The 18270-nt window shown below is 44.7% G+C and overlaps 1 protein-coding gene across 2 annotated transcripts in view; it reads right to left on the reverse strand.

Moving 5' to 3' along the window:
- Positions 1-18270, reverse strand: part of SNX29 (sorting nexin 29) — a 1714757-nt gene that overhangs the window by 589310 nt on the left and 1107177 nt on the right. The window lies entirely within an intron of this gene.

Raw genomic sequence — 18270 nt, forward strand, 5'->3', positions numbered from 1 at the left:
AGGAGACCTATTCACGAAGATGTTTTGTGGTACGTAAAGCAGTACTCCTGTAGTACTTTTTAAAGTACCTTTACACACCTTTGTCAATTGGCACCAAAACATCTAAAACAGAAATATTCATAGACCATTAGAACAAATAGATAGGACTGTGCCCTCTTTGCACTTTCATTAATAAGGTAATAAGGAGTGTGACATTTCAAGGCTGATTCACAAAGGCCTGTAAGAGTACATAAAGTACTCCTTTACTACTTGTTCCGGCACTTATAATGCTTTTGTGACTCAGCCTCATAATATAGATCAGGTTGAAGGGCTTATTTTACAATACTGTGATGAGGTTCACTTTCACAGCATTGTTTGTATCTCTTCTGTTCAGAACCCACCACTTAGGGCCTCATTAAGATGTTGATCGTTAAGCCTCCGACCGCTCACCGGAAGCTTATCGACCAACATTGTAGGTTTACAGCCCAACCACCGAATCTCAAAGTCGGCAGTAGAAGTATAAACCGGCTGTCAATCCAACTGGTTTCCGATGGGCTCAAGGAGCCCGTCGGCCAGTCGTAAGTCCCAAATAATACCTTTGGGATAGCTTTTCTGCCGTCGGGAGTATGATATCTGTTTCTGACAGACTTTCCAAGTCGGCCATTCTGACATGGAAAGGCTGTTGGACATCAACCGCTTCCTCCAGAAGGAGAAGTTCAAACTGTTGACACTGGCTCAGGTCTTGTCTGCCCTCGACCCTGGAGACTGGATGGTAGCAAAGGACCTGCAGAACTCTTAATTTCATATCCCAGCCGTGCTGAATAACCGGCGTTACCTGCGATTCACGGTAGGCCACAAGCATTTTCAGTTTACCGTGCTCCCCTTTGACCTTACCAGCGCCCCTCGGGTGTTCACGAAAGTGATGGCGTTGGTCGCAGCTTATCTGCGCAGATCCAAGATAGGAGGCCGTCCCTTGTCCTTCTTGGGCATCAGAACGTAGAGGGAAAAGCAACCACAACCTACTTCTGGGTCAGGAACGCACTCAATGTCTCCCTTGGCCAAGAGAGCCGTAACTTTCTGATGGAAAAGGACCAGATGATCCCCCGACATGCGATGGTACTGGAGTGGCATGGCTGGAGGGATAGTTTAGAAGGGGAGGGAGTAGCCCCTTTGGGCTATCTGCAAAACCCACCTGTTCAACGTGATGGTGCGCCAGTGGGGGAGGTGATGGCGACTCCTGCCGCCCACTGGCGTTTTTTGGGCCTGAAAGGTCAGATTAGGAGTGTGTGGGGGCTGCTGCAGAGGGGGGCTGGTGGACTGGCCCACCTGCTGGCCCCCAGAACCATGTTGGTGGTTCCCACATCCTCGGCCGCGCTGAGGTTGAACAGCTTGCGCTGGCCTGAGGCTCTGAAAGGAACGTGTTGGAGCACCCCTTCCGGGGCCACGAAAGGGGCGAAAAGCAGACCGTGCATGTAAAGTGGTGGAGCGGCCCAAGGACTTGGCCGTAGCCCGAGAGTCCTTGAAGCGCTCTTTCGCTTTGTCGCCGAACAGGCGACGGCCATCAAAGGGCATGTCCATCAAGGTGTTCTGAACATCCCCAGAAAAGCCAGTCATTCTCAACTAGGCGTTACAGCGAAGCACCACTGACGTTGAAATGGTGCTACCCAGTGAGTCGACGGTGTCCAGTCCAAAGTGGATGGCGAACTTTGCTGCGTCTCTCCCCTCAGCAACAGCACAGGAGAGCACGGCCGGGCCTCCTCCGGACACTGAGGCAGCTCTTGTGCCACCGTATCCCACATGGAGTGGGAATAATGGCCCGAGAGGCATGCAGTGTTCACCGACCGCAGCCCTAAGCTGGAGGAAGAAAACAACTTCTTCCCAAATTGGTCCAGCTTCTTGGATTCTCTGTCCGGTGGTGCAGTAGGGAATGCGCTTTTGGATGCTGAGGCTTGGACTACCATGCTCTCCGGGGAGGGGTGTTGTGAGAGGAAAGTGGGGTCACCCAGGGCCGGGCGGTGGTGTCGGGCAACCATCCTATCCACAGGAGACCCTGTGGTGGGCCTGAACCAGGTACCCAAAAGGATGTCCGTGAGGGCATTATTAAACGGCAGCAGGGGCTCAGAAGAGCTTGCTGCCAGCTGAAGCACCTCTGTCAGGAGGTTAGTCCTGACTGCCACAGTACCACTTGAGGTTTAGGGCCTCGGCCGCCCTATGCAACACCACTGCATAAGACGCTCCCTCCTCCACAGCCATGGTAGGACGAGACAACATGCCAAGGTCTGGTGAGGTGTCCAGACCACTGGCATCCCCCAGTTCCTCCCTCCAGTCTGGATCGTATTCTAGCTGAGCAGTGAGATAGTCCTCAGACCCCTCCTAGTCTTCCTCACACCTCCTCTGGCTGCCAAACAGGCTGAAAATGACCAGGTTGGAACGCAGGCACAAAAGTATCCATCGGTTCCGTATCCACATCGCGGTGGGCGCTGGGGTCGACACCGGCTGGAGGTCCGGCTGTGGAGGTGGTGCTGGTGGAATTGTCACCGGTGGAGGTGTTACGAGGTCGCCGGCGCCGATCGGATCCAGGCCTGGATCCAAGGGGGCCCTGCGGACCTGAGGCATGAGCTGCTGGTGTCGAAGGCCTAGGGCCCCAAGCCGAGTGCACGGGGCCGAAGGCCCACCGGCAGTCGGGCTGCGCAAAGATGGCATGCATCGCTTCGTAAAACTGACGAAGCTGGGCATGAGGTCGCTCCCGGTCCCGGAAAGGGAGGGAAGGCCGGAGTCGCCCCTGAAGGCTCGGCAAGTGGAGTCACTGGAGTGGCACCACCCGCACCCTCTATCTCGTCGGCCGACGGACATGGGGAAGTTGAAGAGCAACAATGCTTCTTCGACTTCTTCTTATGCTTCGACTTACCTGACCACGAGTGCGAAGACTTCGACGAGGAGTGATGAAGGCTCCGCGATCTGTCCCGTGACCTACTACGCGACAGGGACATCGAACCACGCAGAGCCGACTGGCGGGCCTCGAGGAGCTTTCGTGACCGCTCCCACAAAGACTTTGGGCCATGGTCCGGCAGTCGGAGAACGACTTGGGGTTTTGGTCGCGGTCCAGGCAGTAGAGGCACACGTGGTGGGGATCCGTCACCGACATCAGTCGAGAACAGGAACCGCAGGCCTTGAAACTGGGTATCCCTCGGGCACCAGGAGTCGATGTGAGACTTGAAAAGTTGTTGACAAAAAGTCACAAAAAGTCAGTCAAAAAATGACTAGGGGTACCGCTCTCTCCAAGATCTGCGCTTGCTGGCGCGGAAAAAGAAAGCACTGTTGTCAGAGCGGCCAGGGCGGCATCTAAGTAACTTCCGGAACGTCATACCGGAGACCCTGACGCCAAGGACAGACGCGGAGTCGACCGATGCCACCTACCAACGCGCAGGGGTTCTGCTGACAAAATTTGTTACCGGAATTAAGTATGTTGCCTGGGGGATATTCTAAGGGAAGAAATCTATAACTAACTGTTTCTCTCAGATAAGCATGATCACCACATATGACAAAAGTAGAGCTCTTATTATCATGGTTTAATATTTAAAACTTTAAATTTGAGAATTTGAGTTTGAATTCTCTTTTGAAACAAGCTACAGCTACCTTTTTCAGTTCTAGTTGCTGCGCATCCACTGCCTGGGATGAAATAAACATCGTGCATCAGAAATACGTTTAGGTAAGGCAAAACCGCCTTGTGGAAAATTGTGTACCATATTTACTCACATTTAAACATTCTGGACTTGATTACGATGTGAGTCGGAAAGCCTTCGACCATGACTCACATCTTTGGTTTCACTTTCAACCACTGCATTACAATGCCGGTAGTCCAAAGTGAAACCCGATAGTCATTCTGGCTGGATTTCGACAGGGTCAAGGAGCCTGCACGTAATCCCTTGATGACATCGAGATTATGATGTCACTTTCCCACAGGCTGGCTATGTCGGGCTTTCCGACATGGAAAGCCTCCCGGAAAGTGACTTTGGGGGCCCATAGCAGGGCCCCCTTCTCCCTGCAGCCTCCGGTTGGGAGCCGAGGGGGCACCTATGGTGCCCACCTGTTAATCCCTGCAACATGTAGCAGGCACCGTGAGGTGCCTGCCACGCAGGACAGAGATTAACAGAAACTACCATTTCTCTTTGGGAACTTGTGCACAAACTCCCATAGAGAAATGGGAGCATGCAATCCACCATGTGCGGTCGCATTGTAATAGTGAAGTCGGGACCGCCGACCGGAGGTTAGTCGGTCGGTCAGTTCCGAGACCGCAACGACCGCCCGACATCATAATCAGCCCCTCTATTAATTCTGACAATGTTTTTCTCATCCAAGATGACATCTCAAATTACATTGTTGTGAAAAGGGGCCTAAGCCACTATGCAGTAGGTGCTGACAGTCTACAGAGGAAGGGGTGTAGGGCCTGGCTCATTCCGGCGCTTGCAGTGGGGCTGGCAGCCTGAACAGGGTTGGGTGGAAGGCATGTAGGCACCACCCTGTGGCTAACACCCAATGTGCAGGTCAGAGGGCAGTTTGCAGTGGGGGTTTGGCTGCTCATGAACATTTCAAACCCAGTCCTGACTGAAGCCCATGCTCCGTGCTGATTGCCGCTGCCTACAGTCAAAGGTTGTGCGTAGCTGGGATTCACCAAACATGGACGGTTGGGTGGCTTCCCTCCCCATAGGTCAGGCCCTGCAGCCAACCCAACCAAATAAGGCTGAAGGCTGTGAGTAGTGGAGGTTAGTCACACTTGAAGGGTTGGGCCGTTTGATCAGGCCTTCAGCCAACCCTTGATGTAATGGGTTAGCTGCCCGTGGAGGGTTGGCTTTGGGCCTCATTGTAGGTCAGGCACTACAACCAGCCCCAGCTGTGCACAGTTTTTGGCCATGCACAGTGAAGTTGGACACCTGAAGAAGATTGCTGCAAGTCCTAGCCAAAGGTTGGCCACCCACAAATGGTTAGGTGCAGGGCCAGGCCCTATGCAGGCCCTGTGTCCTATTCTCTTCCGCACATGGCCAAAAGCTGTGCTCAGAGGGTGAGTTAGATGAAGACAATAAAAAAAAATCAGAAATTCAACGAAAGAAACAAATGTTAAAATGATGTTATAATTAGGTATCATAAGAAGATCTTACTTTACACTAAAAAAACCTACAAACTCAGTGGAAAAACACAAAGGTTAAGGTGACGTTATAGTTAGGTAAGATAATAAGATTTTAGTTTACATTTAAAAAAAACCTCTAGAGATTCACAGAAAAAACACTTTAAACTTTCTTTTTTCTAGTGAATTTCTAGGTTTTTTTAAAGGTAAGCTAAAATCTTACTACCCTACTTAACTGTAATGTTACTTTAACCTTTGTGCTTTTTCAGTGAATCAATCTCTCTCTATATATAGATCTAAAAGCCCCAAATCCTGGTTCTCCTACCTCAAGCAGGGCAGCTCCCTCTCTCTAGTTCTTGTATCAAGATCACAATGCTAGTAGTATCCATTAGTCGGTGACTCTAGCATGACAGGGCCCATGCCGCTTCTCTGAACTATGGTCTATATCTAGGACCCAGCATGAAGGGCACAGTGGCCAGAGCTCAGAGCCAGCCATGTTCCCTTTCTCATTGGACCACCTGGCTCTGCATGCTTGCGGAGTCCAGTGGACAAAGTGTTGTGACTTCTCCTCACTGAACTATGTGCCTACCTTGTATTCTGGTCGGTCTCCTACTGCTAGCTTTCCTTCCTTGAAGGAAGCCCCTCCATCATTCTTACTTTAATGTTGGGACTTGACTGGGTGGTAAACTGTGATAGCTTGGCATTGATACTGTTTGTCAGTTCACACCAAGGATCCCACTAGCATATTCGTTCTGGGGGAAAATGATCAATGCAAGACAGTGAATGAGGCTGGTTCCAGCAGGCTGGTGGCACCGGGCCACATGACAGAGATGATATGTAAGTGCAATGTGCTCCTGTTTAAGCAAGTAACAATTTTGTTGAAAACATACTATTCCCTGTTTTGCACACATGTATGTCCAGGGGCACAGCGCCCATTTTTAAAGAAAATACCTTTCTTTGAAAACAAGGGTCATGCCGTAGTGCTGATTTCTGCATGGGCACATAAAAGGATTAATATGAGCTCCTATTACCTGATCTTTGAATACTAGTCATAACTCTGCAGCAGTTTGGTTTGCAACTATGCCGGAGTTCCAGTCCCATTGGTTCTTTTTATAAACCTGATATTTTTGTGTAAAGCAAAATCTGGAGTTAATACCAGACCATCATAAAAGGTGCATGCCACATTCCAACACTGACTCAGAACAACACAAGATAAAGTTGATAAGTGCTTCAATAGGGGTTGTCTAAATCAGTAGAGCTGTGCTGGAGGGTATTGAGGAGGAGACGGGGGAAAGAACAGTGGGAATACAACAGATAATATTTTTGAGAATGCATCAGAAGGGGGTGAAGAAAAGAAAATCCATCTGTGACCAGCATGGTTCCTTAGTCTATTGGCCTAGTGAAGTGTACTTGTCTGCCATGCCATACGCGGCTGCATCCAGAGAGTATCTCAAGAAATCCACTGATGCCTTGTATGACCTTGGATGTTGCCACATGTGCAGGTCTACTAGAAACTAAGACCTGGTCTGCATAGTGTTCCTTTTCAAGCCCCCATAGTTAGTATCTAACTGCTCACCCGGTGGTGGGCAGTGGAGTCAAAAAAATATTCGATTTTACTCCTTCACATGAACAATTATAGTTGCAAATATATAGCATAAACATGGTGAGAAGTTAAACACATCATTATAATACGATTACAGTGGTTAATTTTGAAAACAATAAGTGCCAGGACTCTTGTCAGGAGGTAGCTAGCACCAGCCCATTTCTCCTGTTAGTGCCACTTACAACAAAATCAACTACTATCTATGAAAGTGGAGAGAGGATGTGGCCTAATGACCAGAGCTTCAGACTTTGAAGCTGGGGAATTAGGTTGTGATTATGGGCAAATCACCACCCCCACTCCTCAATCCGGCATACGGAGAAAACTCTCGCCAGCACCACTCCCCCCCCCCTCTTCACTGTGGCGCTTGCGGAGCGGCAAACGCAGGGATCGCCAAGGGATAGCTACACCACTGCAAATCACTCTCCCCGTATATAAATATGTCCTTAACTGGTGAAAATGGAGTAGCTCTGGGCTTATAATGCCTGGTATAAACCCGGAGCTCCAACATTCCCATATCTGTCTTAATGTTTCTCCCTTTTTAATTTAGAATATTCTATCCTTAGTGGGTGGAATGTTCGAATAGCCTTATAGCCCTTCTGCCTCTGGCTATACAGGTTGTTAAAGTCGTTATAGGCCCTCGCCTGCGGCTCTGTCCAATTACTCGGGTTCAAGGCCTTTAGTAGGCCTGGGCGGTAAATTCCGTTCCACTCGCGGAAATTGCGGTATTTAGGTACTTTCGCGTTCCACGTTGAACGTGGAATTACCAAAAATCCTGCGAACTGCAGCTTTGCAGAATTTTTTGCTTGTTTGCGCTTTAAAAATGTGTGTTCGTGAGATATTTCTCCCCAAGGACTCAAACAGCGTTTGCGAACAGGAAAAAAGCATCACGAACAGGCAGAACAAGCAATTCCATGTGTCTGCGGAAGTTTCGCGTGCTCGGGGAGATTTTTTACCGTTTCGCGGAGCTTTGCGTAGTGCGACTATGCAAATTCCGTCCACCACTAGCCTTTAGCAACCGGTATAGCCCTCAGCAGTGGGCTACTAGGCTATAGTCACATTTGGAGCACACTCAAGAATTAGCGCGAGAAGGATTGACCTCGGACTTAGGTTTTGACGAAAAAACAACATATATTTATTTTATTTGATTTGAAGAATTACACGCTGTGATTTATAGGAGTTGTACAGACCAAAAATCCTATTCAAAAAGCCTTGAGAAAGCCCAGGTCGTACTGACCGGCCGGCGAAACACATGTCGGCTGTTTGGTTGCTATATTGTTAGAGCACCATATGTTACATCAATAATAAAGACGTTATTCACGACAAACATTGGACAATCTTTCTCTATGGATAATATTGATTTAAATAAAGTTCTACCATCGTTGATAACAACTATATAATGCAAAGAGGAGCTAATGCTCAACACTCAAAAACACGTTTATGAATATGAGGCTGGAGTGGTCCAGTGCCTCGAGCAGCAGCACCTCACAATAAAATCACAAAAAATAAAGGCAATAACATCCAGTTCTAGGATCCTTGGACCTCGTCTTAAATCCTTCCAAAGGCTATAGTCATTTGTTGCAAAGCCATAAGTCACTTTCAAAATCAGTTCATAATGTGTGCCAATAAGCAGAAAGAGGCTTGCCTGTCTGTAATGAACTATACTTTGCAACAAATAAACATACTATCATCAGTTCAGAACAGCTAAAAAAATAGTTCTCCGTTCACTACATAATTAGCAGTTATCTACTCCATGAGCTGCCTTTCACACTTTCTTCCGGCTCTGGCAGGAGGCAAGGTGACATCACAACTATAATAAGTTGTATTAATAATGGTGACATGTGTATGAACATGTATATGTTACAAGTAGACTGCAAAAAGAAAAGTAGAGAAATGTTTTTATACAGGTACTACAGGCTTCCATGTATTCTATTTTACAATTTAGAAGGGTAACAAATATTTTTCACCGAGGGGCTCAAAGTGACATGATACAGACAATGAGAGATAACCTATCTTGCTCACAGAAGTGGTTTGCTATTTATTTGCACCGGTAGCGCAGGTATGTAAGCACATTTCTGGCGAGCAGAAGGCAACAAAAGATTTAATATGTTAATCACATATCAGAAATAAAATGTTCTATAGTCTATCATAAAATATCTTCATCCTAAACTGTGCTGTACAAATATAACGCCAAGGACAAACATGCGACATCATTACTTAAGAAAATAACTACATCTATTTTGTAAATTTAATTGTATATTGCTTATCATAATTACTGATTTCACCTACAAATCGTCAGTTGATGGAACACTGCAATCCACAAAACAGCAAAAATGCCTCCGATACCTAGCAAGTATGGTGAGCTGCACAACCATAACTCCCACAAAGCCATGCTCATAGCCTCGCACAACATATATCCTTGCAGTAAGAAACAAATGCTTCTACAAGAATCAAGTAGAATAAAGGGTTTAGTAACTCTCAGTGCTAATAGGTATCTTTCTTTGCATATGTAACATGAAAATTAAACGGCAAGGAATAGATCTCTTCCAAAACAATATACAGAGACAAAATATTGCTATCTAGTAATAAGATATTGCCCTACAATAAAAATGTATATATAAAGGCTAAAATTCCCCCACCGTATTTTATAAGGATATTTCAAGTCACAGAGGAGCTCTTTGACCATATAGCGGAACAAGGCCAAAGATCGAGTTCCTTCATAAGGTGAATTGCAGTATCCATTTAATGGAAGACAGAGGGTGATGTATTCTTATTATGCATGGTCAGACCTTCACCCTTCACATAAATTTCTTAAATTCTTGGTTTCTTGCTTTTTCATGTTCACTGCTGATAAGTTTAAAGCAGAATCTGTACTGAGAAATTAAACACACCAAACAGCAGTTAGTTTTTTTTGCAAAAGGATATTAGAATCGGTTTGATATGTCATATTAGAAAAAATGCTGTGTCACTGTGTGTATTCTATCCTCTCATAATCAGTGCCCGTAGGGCACACCATTGGTGTGCAACCAATCTTCCCTCCAACAATCCCTGGGAGGCAGAATCATCAATCATGCCCAGCAAACGCCGCCCTATTCTCCCGGCGCCAGCTGGACACTAAGAGAAGACTGTGGCCCAGTTCTCACAGATCTAGCGCCCACTTCGACTGACCTTGCAGCTGCTTTCCGTAGTTCATTTTTTTTCTCTGTTGGGGGAAGTCCCCAATATACCATTTTTTCTGAGGACAAAGGCCTTACTACACAAGTGCTTGCTTCTTTTTCAATTTACATTGTGGGGTGGGCAGGCCGCTGCCAACTCAGGAGATATCCAGAGGCTTTTATTATAGTATCATCATACCAGTGCCAAAGATCACACTCAATAGGCCCCTTATGCGCAAGTAATGGACAAGTCGTTTTCATGGTACCTCTGAGACATGGCCTGTGGCCATGATTTGTGGGAATGTGGCCTTGCATGCAGCATCCAAGGCTTGGCTGGTTTGTTACTCAAACCCCTGCAAAACAAATGGTGCCAATTGGTTTTAATTCAACCATGTCATGTCCCATTGTATTGTAAAGTCTCGTCCAACAAATACATGCCTGATGCGACTGTAAATTCTGGAAAACATTTAACAGGTACTGAAAACTATTATCAGCCATCCATCTTTCCAAGATGTACTATTTTTCACTATTCGTATATTTGACCTCAGTGTTTGTTACAGCCCCGTATTAATTGCTTTCGATCTAACATTTTTATTTTTTCACCTTAAGAATAACACTGCACACTTAAATACTTGGGTGTAGAAATTCATAGCTGTACCAGCGTTCCTTTTTCAACTCCTATTTCTTTCACTACTTCGTACATTAGAAAGGCCTCCTCACTGCATAATTCAGTGCCAGATTAAGACCTTTAGAGGCCCTAAGCACCTAAAAGAATTTGGTATAGATATATATATATCTCACCTACTGGCGGTCGCCAGTAGGTAGTTATAGTTAAAACCTCTGATCCATAAGAAAATCGCAACATTCTATTCCTAATAACTTTGGCGCCGGTCGAAGAATCTTCGCGAAATGTTCAAAACTAGTGGGGTGCTCCGGACCGCTCCTATCGTTGAAAACTTGTGGGGCATTCCGGTCTGCTCCTATCTTGAAAGTTTCGGGGTGATTCGTCAAGGGAGGGCCGAGAAAAAAGGGGGGTCCCAAAAAGTGTTTTCTACATGCAATTTCCCATAGGAAACTTTAGACGTGGCTACAACACGAACTGCTGAACGGAATTACATCAAATTTGGCAAAAAGATAGCCCTTGGTTCAGAAAGATCCCTTTTTGTTAAATGGTGTAAATCCGTTCAGTAGTTGCTGAGAAACATTAAATATTTAAAAAGTTTCGATATCTATGGCCGCGCAGGATCCACGCACCCTCCCGATCACGAGCTTTATGCTAATTGGCTGTCAACACTCCAAACCAGGAAGTGTTGGCAGCCATCTTGTTCCTCGGTAGAACCGAGGCACAAGAAATCAGTAAAACAAATGCGCAAAACACGAAAAGGGGGCAGGGTAAAAACACCCTGACCCCCTAAGTCTGCTTTGGGGGTCCCACAAGAACTTAAAAAGTCGACAACATTTGCGGATCCGGCCACGAAAAAAAAGAACCGAAGCAAGGGCTCTCGCGCTTCATTAATAATATTTAGCCCCCGGGTGGGCCAAACCCGGTGGCAATCTTTTTGGGGCCCCCCAGCCCCAGATCCTGCCACCCCCCCCCCCCTGGGGCATATCTGCAAAATGAAATGGGTGGGGGGCTCAAAAGACCCCCGCCAAGCCCTGTGGACAGCCAGACCCAGGAGCTTGTTTTTTTTAAAAAGATTTAAAAAACCTGTGTGGTGGGGGATTCAACCCCCACACATGCCCCGGGGACCGCCACCTCCCCGGGGCTCTAAATATTAAAATTGGGGGGGTCCATGACCCCCAAGCCCCGGGGGCCACCACCCCCGGGGCTTTGTAAATGGTGAGAGGGAGGTCGCGCTGCCCCCTCCTGGAGCCCTGTCATGGCCCTGAGGACCGCCACCCCCCCAGGACCGGCTCCTGGAATGTCCCGGGGTGCCCACCTCTTGGACACTGCAGTTTGCAATAGCAGGGCGGGAGCCTTGCAGCTCCCACCCTGCCATAGCAAACTCTGCTTTGGTATTTGGAAGAGAGAGCAGGAAACCTGCTCTCTCTTCTAAATACCAAAGCAAATTGCTTTTCCACACGGGGAACTGCATCTTAGCAGCTCCCCATGTGGAAAAGCAATGCCGGTTCCCGCAAGAGGCGGGGAGCCGGCGGGACCGTAGGGGGGAATGGGGACCACCCCACGGTCCCAAACGTATAGGGCCGGCCCAGGGGGATGGGATCCCCGGGGCCATAAGTGGTCCGGGAGGGGGGCCACGTGGCCCCCCTCCACCATTATAAAAAAAATATATATTTAAAAAGGAAAGGCCGGCCCGGGGGATGGGGACCCCGGGGCCGATTATGGCCTCGGGAGGGGAGCCACGCGCCCCCCTTCCAAATTTTCATTTAAAAATTAAATAAATAGGGGACAGGCCCGGGGGATGGGGTCCCCAGGGCCAATAAATTAGGAAAAGAAGGGCCCCCCTTCAGTGATGTCATGAGTGATGTCACTGAGCATGTCATGAGTGATGTAATATGTGACGTTATCAGCAGTGCATTGCAAGCGCGCAAGTTATAGTTAGCTGAACTAACTATAACGGGGAATTTCACTGGTTTTGTACGAGTGAAATGTCCAACTAACTATAACGCCCCTGAAACCTATGGTTTTTTCAGTGAATATATATATATTGCAACAAGGGAAATCCGATGAGACGATCAGGCAAGCCCACAGATCAAATTAAACAGGTAAGATATATATATATATATATATATATATATATATATATATATATATATATATATATATATATATATATATATATATATATATATGAGCAAACACATCCAACTGCCACAGAAACTCCATGGAAAGCAGGCACGGACACGAAGTAGCTTTGGATTCGGCATTTATTTCATAATGCAGGACGCCCACAATCACGAGCACAGAAAGAGACGCGTTTCAGCCTTCAGGAGGCCTTTGTCAATATATATATATGAACAACAACGTGTTCATGTATAATAGTCTCATTTATCGTCAGCTACAAGGAGTCGCGATGGGGGCCAGTTTCTCCCCAAGCTACGCATGTTTGCAAATGGGAGCTTGGGAGAAACTGGTCCTCAAAGCAGACTACAGTGAGGTATTCAACTCGAACATCATTGCATGGTATCGTTTCATAGATGATTTGTTTGTTGTATGGAAGGGTGGGAAAGAGGAGGCCGAGGAATTTGTAAAAGCGATTAATATCAATAAGCTCAATCTAAAATTCACGGTTACAATGAGCCAGACCAGTGTAACCTTTTTGGATACTGAAGTCTATATTGAGAATAACAAGATTGAGACAAGGCTCTTCAGAAAGGAGACAGCCGGCAATGCAATTTTGCATGCGGCTAGTGCTCACCCAAACCATCTGATAGCAAGTATACCATACAGCGAGATGTTGCGATTACGCAGGGTATGTAGCAGTGAGACTGAATTAGGGGACGCACAGACCACCAGTAAGATCAGATTCCTGGAAAGGGGATATTCAGAAGAATTGGTGGATAGGGCCATTACCAAATCCAAACTCATGGAAAGACGGGATCTGTTGACCAAGTATGATCACACAATTCCAAGTGGTAGCTCTGCATGTCTGAATAGTACCAACAAACCACAAAATGATTTTAGGATCATTACGGGTTTTAATAAACCACATCGAGAGCTATATCGCATTATCAACCGTAATTGGTCGACACTAAAATGTGATCCCATCATTGGTCCTACCCTACCCCGTAAGGCAACCCTTACATACAGCCGAGCATCCTCTATGAGGGATCGCCTCATCAATACCAACCCCGAAGTGACGGAAAAAGCATCTTGGTTACAAACCAATAGCGTTTTTTTTAAGTGCAAAATCTGCAAATCGTGTACACATGGTGTAAACACCAAGACTTACAAAGATGGGTTTAGTGATAAGGAACACAAAATAGACAAGGTTCTAACATGCAAAACTGGGTATGCCATTTATGTGCTCCAATGTCCATGTTCCCTTAGGTATGTAGGGAGTACAAAGTTGGCGGCGCATTAGCGCATCCTGCAGCACCTTAGGGCTATCACAAACCAAGATAATACCTACCCAGTAGCCCGCCATTTTAAAGAAGTACACCAAAGTAACAACAAAGGGCTGAAATTCTATGTAATCGATGCTGTGATAGCGAGCAGACGTGGAGGGGACAGAGAAGCTATGCGTCGAAAACTGGAAACAAAATATATCCTCGTCTAGACTCTTAACAACCGGGTGAATTAAATATTACAGAAGATTTGCACACTAGCCTTGGGTAGTAACAAACATGTCTCAACATTCGGGGTTTAATAGACACTTTAATTACCTGTATATATTAGTGAATGGTTTTCTAGTGATTTTTTAATCATTTTTTAATCATTTATATACTATTTATTATCTTAAAGTGTTTTAAAACATCTTTGTTCATCATACCCCACTGTCACTTAGGTTTTAAACCAGTTATGGTGAGGAGGGTAGATACTCATATATCTAATACCTGGTATGAATTTTTGTACTGATGCACTTTATTCCTCCTTTCCTATATGATAGTTCGTTCAATCCTATTCCTATTAAGACGATCACAATCATGTTGATAGTAGGTTATCATAAGGACATCTTGAGTGCGATTGGGCTCAGTCCACTCATACAGCTAGTCATGAATATGATGATTACTGCTTTCTCATTAAAAGTTTATTATATTCAGTAGTTTTTTCTTTACACACACATAGCACTTTTTTTGCACTATTTTGCACAGCTGTAAGTATTTACAGTCCACGACGGTACATGATTGGACCAGGCATATGGGGATGTATCCCGTAATTTTGACAAGGTCCAAGAATTTTCAAAACAGAAAACACAATGATTCCATTATTTTGTATACTGTTTCTAATGATCTATGCACTTTACTTGATCATGATGAGTGGCGGTGCTCAGTCAATGGTTATATTTGCGATATTTTGCACATTGGCGACTAGTTTGCACAAGCCTGATTTTGAATATACTGGGGTTACCTGAATGCTCTGGCGTCAGGTTTACACAGTTATTCCAGCAATTGCAAGTTTATAAACATTATCGATATATTTATATATGGCGCAATTTTGCACAACGTGATCTTATTTTTGTATTAACAAACAAAATATAAGTTGCAATACTTTTAATATCCATTTTTTAATATCTAGTATTTAAGACATGAATAAGCATATCTGATGATTAAGATACAATGTATCAATTACTGCATATTTGCACATAACATCTGACAATATCGAATGTACCTGTATATGTATTAAGGTGGCAGATTGAATCTGTTTTCTATGTCCATTCTGACAATCAGTATCACGTGGAGGGTAATGGTCACATTAAAAAGGTGTGTTCCTGTATTCACGTTGTCATGTGAACAAGGCTCTTTTCGAGCCGAAACGTTATGGCGACAAGTACGCATAAATAAATAAATTTGAACCAGAGTCCAGGTCCGTGTTGATTGGAGCAGGCGATACAAGCAGGCTGCTGCAGTAAATTCACGGAGTTCGAGGAGATATATATATATATATATATATATATATATATATATATATATATCCCAATCAAACTTCCTCGTCAGCCAAGAAAGGTGCCGCACTCACGGGTGAAATCAAAATCCATTTATTTTCAAAAAGCGGGACGCGTTTCGGCGTTTTGCCTTTATCGACCTCTACAAACACAAACTCTGGCCACGCCATTTTATCATTTGTTGACGCTGTACGTCAAGGTACAATCAAAGAAATAAACAAAGGACCATTTTCTATGCAGTCTTTTGTCAGCGCCATTACTAAATATGCAGTATTAATCTCTCAATATATACATTATATACAAATTTGTGATGCTTTGTTAAGAAAGTTCATTGTTATGCCCTGGATGGGCAAATTCATTAATCTGGCAATTTTCTCCAGCTCCCATGCCATCAAATTATTTTACAGTATATACAGATATAACTGCCTAATATCTTTGCCAAACCATATTCACAACGTCAGGCAACAGAAAATGACAGAAAGATGACAGAGAAATTATTAAGCCCTGAATGGGCCTTCTCAATTAATTAGTGTTCCAACTACAATTAGATACTCCATATACCAATCTTGACCCGTTAGAAAAACATTATTTGAATTTTCTACAGAGTAATGCCAGATTACCCAGCAGCTCATGCTGGCATCTGGCTCGACAGGCCTCTAACATTCGACTATCAAGCGACCATGTTAGCCGCTACCTGCTTTGGCCTACTCAGAATTCTTAGGAAAATTCTTCCCCTACTACCTTTCGAAGCCAGACAAACGGTGATACAGGGTTTGATCCAATCTCGTTTGGATTTCGGTAATGCCCTTTATCTGGGAGCTCCTGACTCTACTCTGCGAAAACTGCAGATAATCCAAAACTGCGCCGCCCGTACGCTACTGCAAATCCCTCGTAGGACGTCTGCCAAACCCGGCCTGAAAAAGTTGCACTGGCTTCCCGTTAAGGACAGAATTAGTTTCAAGTCCCTATGTATTGCCCATCGGGCCTTCTGGGAAACCGGTCCAGCAATTAACATTTCACTAATCACCCCGTACCACCCCAGAAGACAACTACGATCATCCAATGCTTTTTTGGCTGCGGTGCCCAAGATCAGAAGAACTAGAGCGGGAGGTCGCTCCTTCTCTTTTAATGTTGCTAAGTTATGGAATGCTCTCCCCTTTCACTTAAGGTCCAATCCGGAACTGACATCTTTCCGAAAACAATTAAAAACATTCTTATTTAATAAGTAAAGCCCTCCCCTGCTCTACGCCTTGTAGGATAACACCCTTAGTCTTAGCGCTTGGACGCCCCAGGGCAACTATGTGCGCTCTATAAAAATTATTTTCATTTAATTTCATTACGAACATAAATAAAAATGTACATCGCATCAACTTCAAATGAGACAAATTAGTTTTATGTTTCACAATTTCATTATAATAGATGGATTACTAGCTCCTCTTCTATGTTGAGACCCCTGGTATTTTTGTTTGGAGATCTATTATGTATCGTGATTCAAGTTATCTTAAACGGAGTTCTCGATTCCCTCCTCTCTCAGTGTAAGGTATGTGATCAATGCAAAAGAATTTCAGCAACTTCCTATTGCTTGAATGAAAATCAGAAAAATTTCTTGCTATACGGTATGTTGGGTCTTTCTTCTCTATGGCCCTGGCATGCTCGAGAATCCTCATTTTGGTTGGTTTAATTGTACTGCCTATGAACCATAAATTACAGGGGCACATCAGTACATAAACACAAAATGGCGTATTACAGTTGAGGAATTTATTAATTTTCCTTTCAATTCTCAAGCCTGGCACTGAATAAGTTAGCTTTTTACTGCTGTGTTTACATGCCTTACATTTGGTGCAAGGAAAAAACCCAGTTATGTCACTAATCTGTGGATTCTTTTTGATCTGTTCCAAGTGACTTTGAGTTAAACTATCCTTAAGTGATCTACTTCTCCTATATGTTATCTTAGGATAGTTGGATAAGTCTGGTCCTATTATTGGATCGGTCTGTAGAATGTGAGATATATATATATATATATATATATATATACAAACACGTCCTGTCCGCCAAATCGCAAGGCGGGACGACACCGGCACGGACCTCTCAAACTCCTTCCAAGAAAATTACAGACTCCCACACCTCCTTAGTGGGTAAGCAGTGCAGATTTTTATTTTTATTTCGGCATAGAGTTGCATGGACCAGTGTCCTCCATGATGCGTTTCGCTCCTCTTGAGAGCTTGATCACATGATGTGCCTCCAAAATTAAGACGTTTTTAAAGTGAACTGTGGGCACAATCAGCCATAGAAAATAGGCTGACTGGTCGCTGTGCAAATAGACATAGACAACAGACTTTGGCAGTTTTTACATGGTCATACAAATGCAGGAATACAAAAATAATAATAAAGTGCAAAGTGCATCCTGCAGCTAATAGATCCAATAAATACATAGTGCAAATGATGTTATATTCAGAGTCATAGCGTCAACCTACAAGCAGATCACTGTATTCGGGCCAATCACGGTAAATGCCACAGAAGCGTTTTAAACTGCATCACTTCATCAGACTAATAAAATAAAAGTGCATAGTGCATCTTGCAGATTATAAACAATATATATACATAGTGCAAAATGATATATTCACAGTTGTAGTATCCACATCTGACCCAAAAATAACAGATCACTGGAAATTGAAGTAAATCATGGCAAGTGAAGGAAAAAACTCATGGCAGGCTGCATCATCATAATGAACTACATTGCTAAAAAATAAATAAGTACCATTTGATCATTCTATAAGGCAAAATGATATATGACTCTATTTGTGCAAAATTCCTACTGCTATAAGACAGCACGTACGTGCATGGCAA

The sequence above is a fragment of the Lissotriton helveticus genome, chromosome 10 (genome assembly GCF_964261635.1).
Source record: "Lissotriton helveticus chromosome 10, aLisHel1.1, whole genome shotgun sequence".
Classification (NCBI taxonomy): domain Eukaryota; kingdom Metazoa; phylum Chordata; class Amphibia; order Caudata; family Salamandridae; genus Lissotriton; species Lissotriton helveticus.